The sequence below is a fragment of the Lynx canadensis genome, chromosome B4, assembly GCF_007474595.2.
Source record: "Lynx canadensis isolate LIC74 chromosome B4, mLynCan4.pri.v2, whole genome shotgun sequence".
NCBI classification, from domain to species: domain Eukaryota; kingdom Metazoa; phylum Chordata; class Mammalia; order Carnivora; family Felidae; genus Lynx; species Lynx canadensis.
This window is the reverse complement of record NC_044309.1, coordinates 59,725,252-59,734,313: the sequence shown is the minus strand read 5'-3', so window position 1 is coordinate 59,734,313 and position 9,062 is coordinate 59,725,252.

Genomic DNA, 9,062 nt, shown 5'->3' with positions numbered 1-9,062 from the left:
GAACTGAGGTTCATGTTCTAAGGGGAAAAAAAAAGAACACAATCCTAGAGAGTGCAGACAATAGGATCCTCACCTAGACTGGAGGAACAGGTAAAGCTTCTGAGGAAACAAACAACACATCAAGAACCAAAATTGGCTGGACCTATAACCCAAGATTTAATCTCTTTTCATAGTAACCTTGTGGTAAGTCACACAAACAGCCTATCTATTAATTATAAGATGAGCAGAACAAAATTTCATCTTGACCCTTTCCCCACCAAAAAGTATTCCTTCACATCTGATAAGAAATACTTATCATTGCTCATCTAAACATATATTTTAGAGGTCTGTTCCCGCCCCCGGGTATTTCCATAAATTATCTAAGTGAGAAAAAAGAGTGGAAAAAGAACCCAGCATTTTCCCACCATTTTGCTTCTCTGTCATGTGAATTATCCTTTTGAAATATTTTTCATATAAACAAAGATGTTTCATGGAATATTATTTGAAATCTCTTCCATAAATATTGCTTTTATAGAGTCCTAATTTATTCTTTTTAGCTCCCCTTCAGAAATCTGTAACTCTAGATCAAACTACTCCTCGCCTATGTTTCATTTAATGGAGCATTGCTAGATAATTTTTATTTCCAATTGTTGCTTTGTCATTTATTTTGAATCATTGTAAAGAAGATATGTCTTATATCAAACCTTTCCGTGGGTGTCTGGGTGGCTCAGTCAGTTGAACATCCAACTCTTGATTTCAGCTCAAGTTCATGAGTTCAAGCCCCAGGTTTTGTCAGAGCAGAGCCTGCTTGAGATTCTCTCTCTCCTTCTCTCCCTGTCCCTCTCTCTCTCTCTCTCTCTTTCAAAATAAATAAGTAAACTTTTTTAAAAAATTCCTAAAACTCCAAATATATTTGGTCACTTTCCATTTGGTTGTTTTTATCTGTTGCTTTTTCCAGTTTACTCTTATTACAAAGTTAACACATGAACAGTAGAGAAGAGATAGTTTTTCAGTAGTAAAAGAAAATGAAAATTGACCAGCCCTGAGCCAGAGATAATTTCTATTAATATTTTGCCACATGTCTACATCTGTTTATATACAATTCACCATATTTCCTCAAAATTTTCATAAAGTGGTTAAGGAAAATGACAGCATTTCCCCCTCAACTATAATTAATGATCTATTTCCATCTTTTGTCAAATATAAATTGTATAAACATTTATGGAGTAGCCACTGTGTGCCTATTACAGAAATGGTATGATTCCTTTCTAAAGCTGCCAAAGGAGTAGTATTGGCACCAGGTTAAAAAATATACAGAGGTTTGTCTTTATTTCAATTATTTTACTCTATTTCTACTAAATTCTATTAGGGTTTTCCTCTAACTCACAAATTTCATCTTTTTGCTATTAACACAGCATTTCAATCTACAGAAATCACTAGGAATCCTGGTTTGATTAATCTGTCATTTTAGCTAACCCCCCCCCTACTTTTGTGTCATCAATGAATTTGAAAGTAATTTCATCTAAGCCTTAAATTGTTAATAAAAATATCAAACCATTGACAGGATATAAGAAGACTGACTATAAGAGAAAGGACAAGAGCAAAATGGCTCACCAACCCCCCCCCCCCCACACACACACACACTCCAGTGAAAAGACAACAGGAGAAAAAATATAAGAAGACTATGGATGCAGAAAAGCCTCTTTCTGGATGCACAGCTAGAGTCCAGCATAAGAGAACGGAGGGAACCAAAGCCACATCGCCTATCAAAAGCAGTATATACACATGGTGAGAAAGGGTGGAAGAATAGGGAACCCACTTCAAACAAATCTGCACAAATCTTTGACAGTATTCAAGGGAGGGCTATGTAGGACTGTAAAAAGTTGCATGCAAGTTTGCCTGGAACCCTACGATAAAAATACATTCTTTTCACGGCCAGTTAGATGATAGAAGACTGGTTGCTAACGTTTGAATCTGTGTGTGCACTAGTTTCCATGGCCCCTGTGTGCAAATTAGAAAAGATGACACGGGCCCACGCAGGGGCTTAACGCTTGGCGAGGAGAGCACAGGTTGGACTCACACTCATCCTGTCAGCCAAGTGTGTCCCTGTGCACCTCTCACAGTGTGGTTTGCTGGGGCTCTACAAACCCCATTTCAGCTCTGCCGGCAGGGTTTTTGCTAGGCTCCGACAACAGGGGGCGCTGGAGGGAGACTGAAAGGCTGGAGGAGGAAGAGACTTGTTCCTTGTTGTGTGCTTCCTGTCTGCTGTGGTTCTTGCTGTATGAACGCTTCCTCACCAAGAGGAAATTAGATCTAGTTTGCGGTTTTCGCAACATTAGCAGAGCTGGTTGAATCGTGCCCTCTCAGGGACGCCAGGCACCAGACCCTAACTCAGAGGTCAGTCCCAGCTCCATGAGGCACCACTTCCAAACTCGCCACCTGAGCAGCACCTGCGTCTTCACAGCACTGGGTTTCTGCTCCACAGGGCCTCTCCTCCAAGTGTCTATGTTTTAGTAATTGCAACCTCTTGACTTTGTTCCCTCAACCCCGAGGTAATTAACAGTTTATTGCAGTTGCTACCACAGTGATACGTTAGATTCCTTTTTACCTTTATAGTTACCAAGTTGACAATTTTACACTAGTTGTCAGTACTTTCTATTAAATTCTTTCTGTCAAATAACTTTGGTTAGTTTCTGTCTCTTGACTGGACCCTGTCTGGTACAAAGAGGAAGATGAATTAGAGTAATAAACCTTCACAATCTACAGTATGGTGTCCTTCAGGCATTACATGAACTGTCCTAACAGCCAAAGTACACAAAAAAGGGGGAAACTTTCCATCAGCCTCTTAAATTGGGAATTATTATCATAATTAAAGCTATAACGCAAGAAAGAACTAGCTGGCTTAGTTGGCAGGCCTTTCTCAGGGACTCCTGGTTGGAGAGTGATAAAACCCACCCTACATGTTTTTTGTTTTTTTTTTTTTTTTTAGATTAAATACAATTTATTGTCAAATTGGTTTCCATACAACACCCAGTGCTCATCCCAACAGATGCCCTCCTCAATGTCCATCTCCCACTTTCCCCTCTCCCTCCCACCCCCCATCCACCCTCAGTTTGTTCTCAGTATTTAAGAGTCTCTTATGGTTTGCCTCCCACCCTACATCTTTTTAAAGGGAATACATTCCACGGGGTATTTACCCCCCCCCCAAAAAAAAGAAAACACTAATTTGAAAAGATATATGCACTCCTATGCTTATTGAAATGTTATTTACAAGAGCCAAATTATGGAAGCAGCCCAAGTGTCCATCACAAATGGATGGATAAAGAAGAGGTGGTGTGTATGTGTGTGTCATGGAATATTATTCAGCCTTGAAGAATGAAATCTGCCATTTGCAACAACATGGTTGGATCTAGAGAGTGTGATGCTAAGCACAATAAGACACAGAAAGACAACTACCATATGATTCACTCATATGTAGAATCTAAGAAAGAAAACAAAGGGAGGGAAAGAGACAAACCAAAAATACACTCTTAAATATGGAGAACAATGACAACAAAACATAGAGAACAGATGGTCACCAGAGGGGGGGAGGGAGGGAGGGAGGGGGGATGGGTGAAATAGGTGTAGGGGATTAAGAGTACACTTATCTGATGAGCAGAGAGTAATATATAAAACTGTTGAAGCACTATAGTGTACACCTGAAACTAATATAACACTATTAACCATGCTGAATTACAATTTTAAAAATGAAAAATAAAGGGGATATATTCATCACACATAGGTCACTCTGCAGTAACAAACAGCTCTTCAATTAGCAATGGCTTACAACAATAAATCTTTACCTATCTTGGAGGTTTTCTGGCAGCTGCTGCTCTGTTCCATGGCTGTGCTCCAAATGTCTCCTTCATCTGGGGACGTGGGCCAAAGGTGTTGCCCCTATCCTTGTCTCTTGGCAGAGTGAAGAGGGTAAAAGTGGAACCATGCAATGGCTGGTAAGGCTGCTGCTTGGAAAGGGCGAAAGTCACCCCACTTACATTCTGCTGGTCGGAGCAAGGCATAGGATCAAACCTGCTCTCAGGTGTGGCAGTTCGGGTAAACAGTTAACAAAATGTTTTCCCTGCTGCTTAAGAATTTGACCTTTATTCAACTCACTAGCTCTGTTCCCCTGGAGCTCCAGATTAGACCACTGTATTAACAGTATTGCTCAGCAGCATCACTCATGATAAAAATGATCTCTGAGAAGTTGCATCTGTACCGGGAGGAACTGTAAATGCCCTATAGATACCTGCTGGCGGCTGTCTAGCATCCAGCTTCCCTGAGTGTGGTGACTGTTTCACTGGGCGTGACTTTGTGGTGACTTGGAAGCTCTGTTTCTGAAGTCATTACAAGAGATTGACTCCTGTGGGGAACAAGACTCTAAGAGTGATTCCTGCACCTGCCCCAGATGGAGATTGTCAGCATTTGAGCTGTTCCTGGGCAGCTGTGTGATTTGATGTCCCACAGAAGAGGGACATCTGACGTGCATATTCTCTCATAGTGAAGCACTACAAAGATGTTATGTTCTTCTTAGTGGGAGAGAAGCAAATGACTAGAAGCAATAATAAAATCTACATAGGGGATTCTCCTACAGGCCCCTGGTACGTTTCTGCAGACAGTAGAGAGATCGAGAACTACTCATCAACAGAGGAAAAAGGAAAGAAATAGGTGTGTGGCTGAGATGCCTGAATCTGCTGTTTACTTCTTATAACTTAAGTGAGTGAGCACCAAAATCCTCATCTATGAACTTATTATTTTTCAGTCCTTTTTACTAAAAAAAAAAAAACCAACTGGAACTCAATTAAGCAAAAACAGTGGACTTATTTGTTCATGTAATTGAAAAGGGCAGGGATGGAGCTGTAATCTAATGAACTTGAGTCTCCAGGACTCTCTCTTAGTCCCTATCTCTAATTTTTTCAGCTTCTCGGCTTCATTCTATCCTACTCCAGAAAGGATTTCTTCACATGACAGAGCTGATGACAACTCTGGCTCACTTTCTTACAGTGAGCATGTATCTTTTTTTAAGTTAATGATTTCATTTAAAAATACAATGGGGTGATCTTGTTATCTTGTCTTTTTTTTTTCATTTTTTAAAAATGTTTTTTATTTTATCACAGAGTGTGAGCAGGGGGTGTGGTAGAGAAAGAGGGAGACACAGAATCTGAAGCAGCCTCCAGGCTCTGAGTTGTCAGTACAGAGCCCAGCACAAGGCTCAAACCCACGAACCGTGAGATCATGACCTGAGCCAAAGTTGGCACTTAACCTACTGAGCCACCCAGGCACCCCGTATCTTACCTGCCTTAATTGGATTGAGCTTTCTTTGTAGGCTGATTGTTTTTCAATTTACAGATCAAAGACAATCCTTCTTGCTAGAGAAGCCAGAGGGAAAGTAGAAATTGCGTAAACTGATAGTCATAAAGTTCTACATATGGTAGGGACCATAATGATCATGTCATCCACAAGTTCTGCCTTAATCTAACATTATATTGTCCTTCCCAGGATCTGGCCTATCTTTCACTTGTTCTTGTTCAGATCATGACTTAAAAGTCTCTTTTTATTAAGAATATTCACAAACTAATTCTTATTCTGGACTTTAATCTCTGCCTTGGATTGGGTTTTCTGGAAATAGTTTCTGAGGATTTTCATACAGGTTGTTGCCGAACAGTGATCTCAGGAGATACAGCTGTAAGGAAGTAAAGAAAGAAGGATTAGGCAGTGAGAGAAGTGGTCATAGCTGAAGCCTCAGGATTCTACAGGCTGCTCTGGAGCTGGACTGGTTCTTAGAATTATTCCAAACTGGAGCAAGGTGTTTTGTTTTGTTTTGTTTTGTTTTGTTTTGTTTTGTTTTTTATTCCTGCATCAGCCACACCTGGGAGGGCTGTAAACTTGGGTCCCATCAGTCCCCTGCAGCCAAGGGCAATTTCAAATGAGGGATACACCTGTGAACCAAAGCAGCCAGTATTCCCAGCTGCTTGGAAAGAAGTACATTGGCCCCAAAGATGGGGTCCTGGTGGGGAACATAATACCTACATTCTTTCTTTTTAAATTTTTTAATGTCTGTTTATTTTTGAGAGAGGGGAGAGGGGCAATGGGAGAAGGGGTCAGAGGATCCCAAACAGGCTCCGTGCTGACAGCAAAGAGCCCGATGCAGGGCTCGAACTCACGAACCGTGAAATCATGACCTGAGCCAAAGTCTGATACTTGATGTACTGAGCCACCCAGGTGCCCCAATACCTACATTCTTCTTACAGATACATTTACTGGGACAGGGTCCCTTCTTTTTATTCTTCTACTTGTTCTTCTACTTTAGGGAGCACCTTATCCCAGCCATCCCTTTATACGTCTCTCTTACTTTTTTTTAATTACTCACATTTATGCAATTATTAGTTTTGAATTTTCTTTTTTTTCCCCTTTACATATGGTGTTTCTTTGAATCTTTGTAAACCTGTTTTTCTAAACCTATCAATTCTTATAGAATGCAATTATTTCATATAACTTTCTCCCACATAACCAATCTTTCCTTTCTTGCTTGTTAGAAACAAGTTAGAATATTAGTTTTCCCTTTGATTTTCTCTGCTTTTAAAGAATATTTCAGAGTTCTTGGCTACAAACAGAGAAAATACATCTAATCCAGTTAAGGAGAAAAAGAATTCTTGGAAGGGTTAAAGGTCACACAGTAGGCAAGAAGGCTAGAAAGACAGACGTGGGCAGGAATGGAGGTGGACAAAGCACAGCCAAGATCCTGCGAAAAGAGTCATCTGTGTAGAATCCTCTTCTGGCACTGACCCTGCTGGAGAGTCACAGCTGTGCTGCTGGCACCTGCCACCTCTGGACACTTTCCCTCATCCCTGGAATTCATGGCACCTCTGTAGATAAAGTGACTACGCTGACATTATTAGAATTAACCGTTAACCAGAAAGACTATCGTTCCCTTTCAGCTTCCATGTTATGAATCAGAGCCCTCCATTCCTTATTTCTTCCTTGTGATTCTCCCCACCAAAAAAGATGTCCATGTACTGGGGGACCAAAACAATAAATGACCTATAGAACAATATCCAAGAAATGTAAGGATTTGTCAGTGCTATTCCTTGAGTACAATTTTCAGAATGTTGGTATATTTTTTAAAATGTTTATTTATTTTTGAGAGAGAGAGAGAGAGAGAGAGAGAGAGAGACAGAGAGTCCCAAGCAGGATCCCTGCTGTCAGCACAGAGCTGGACATGGGACTCAAACCCAAGATCCGTGAGATCATGACCTGAGCCAATATCGAGAGTCAGATGCTTAACCGACTGAGCCACCCAGGCACCCCACCTGGAATGTTGGTATATTTGTACTGTTACTTACCACTCTAATTCGTCCCTCTGCAGTGTTTATATTAGGAAAGCATCTTTTATGTAGTCTACCTTCCTATGTCCTCGTTATACTCCAACAACAATAGCATTTTTGTTTGTCCCTGTTTTTCATCCTAGTCTGAGGTCCTCGTTTTAGATGTGAAAAATATGTTCGGGGCGGGAGGGAACAGACTAAGGTCTTTAGTCATGTAAAATTGAGAAGCACTGCAAACCTTAATTCCCTTTTGAAAAATGTCAAAGCACAGTAACATATTAAAGGTTTGGGGAAATTCTGTAAAGAAATGGATTTAATTATAAGTCAGCTTCAACCACTGTTAATCAGAGTATTGTTATAACTGTTTGTTGGCTCAACTCCACGCCATCCTCCTTTCTGTATCTCAGGGGCTGGGAACCTGGACACCACATTTCCCAGACTCTCTCATCAGCTGGTTTCTGATTAGGGGTGGCCCTGGAGGTCCTGGCCAGAGCTTAGAAAGCAGGAGGATGACAGGAGCCCTTACTTTCCTTCTTCTGCCCTGGCGTGGGCGGCCGCAGTGGCAAGCTATTCCAGCCAGCTGCAGATCACTGTAATGGTGGCTCAGTTGTGGCAACAGTGGCAGGGGACAATTACCAGCTCAGCGGCAGCCTCAGCAAGTCTATCAGTACAGGCGGACCGTGGCTTCCGGGATCCTGAACCACCAGTGGGACTCCTGGCTTCCTGCAAGGTAGAGGCTGCAGTGATTCCAGCACAGCGGTGGGGACAGCGGTGCTCCAGAAGCCTCAGCAGCACAGCACTCAGGGGAGCTGGGCAGCACCTCTTTCCCTTTCGCTCCTCTGACCTTAGGGGTTGGCAGCTTCCCGTGGTTCTGTGGTTCTTGTTATCCGGGCAGCATCCTTTCCCCTCTGCCCCTGCAGCCCCTCTAACACTTGTGCAAACAATTATCTGCGTTCAAGGCTAAAGGTTGGAAACGCCTAGAGTTGTTTCTATTGTTATGAGTAGACACAGAAAGATACAGACATGGGATTTTCCTCCCAGAAAGCATAACAGCTTTTGTGACTATAGTATTTAGTTTAGAAAATGCAAACAGCCCAAATCCTCTCTACCTTTCTTCTTCCATTTTCTAGTTGTTGCTTTTTTCTGTAAATACTTTGTTGATGCTGTTATTCCTTACATTTTTTTATGTGTACTTCTGACCCAAGAATTACTTAAATCCCATATTGCATTCCCATGTTTCACCAAAGAATTCTTATTGATACCTATAAGATCAAATGTCAAGTTTGTTTTGTTCACCACCATTCTGTTTACTGAATCAGATACAACTCTCAACCAACTTATTCATTTACTTTTGAGATAACTCACATACAGTTAAGTGCATGTTTAATCTTATATAAGATTAATATATTATTAATATACTTGTAAGTGTAATCTTAAATGTACAGCTTGATGTTTATATAAATATGTATATATACATGCATATATATACATACAACCCATTCTTTTTTTTATATGAAATTTATTGTCAAATTGGTTTCCATACAACACCCAGTGCTCATCCCAAAAGTACAACCCATTCTTGTACGTATCAACTTAAGATTTAGAACATTTCCAGCATCCCAGAAGGCTTCCTCATGCCACGGTAAATACTCCATTAAAAATAATGAGCATTCTGAACTCTATCGCAGATTAGTTCTGCTTGTTTTGAATTTCATATAGATA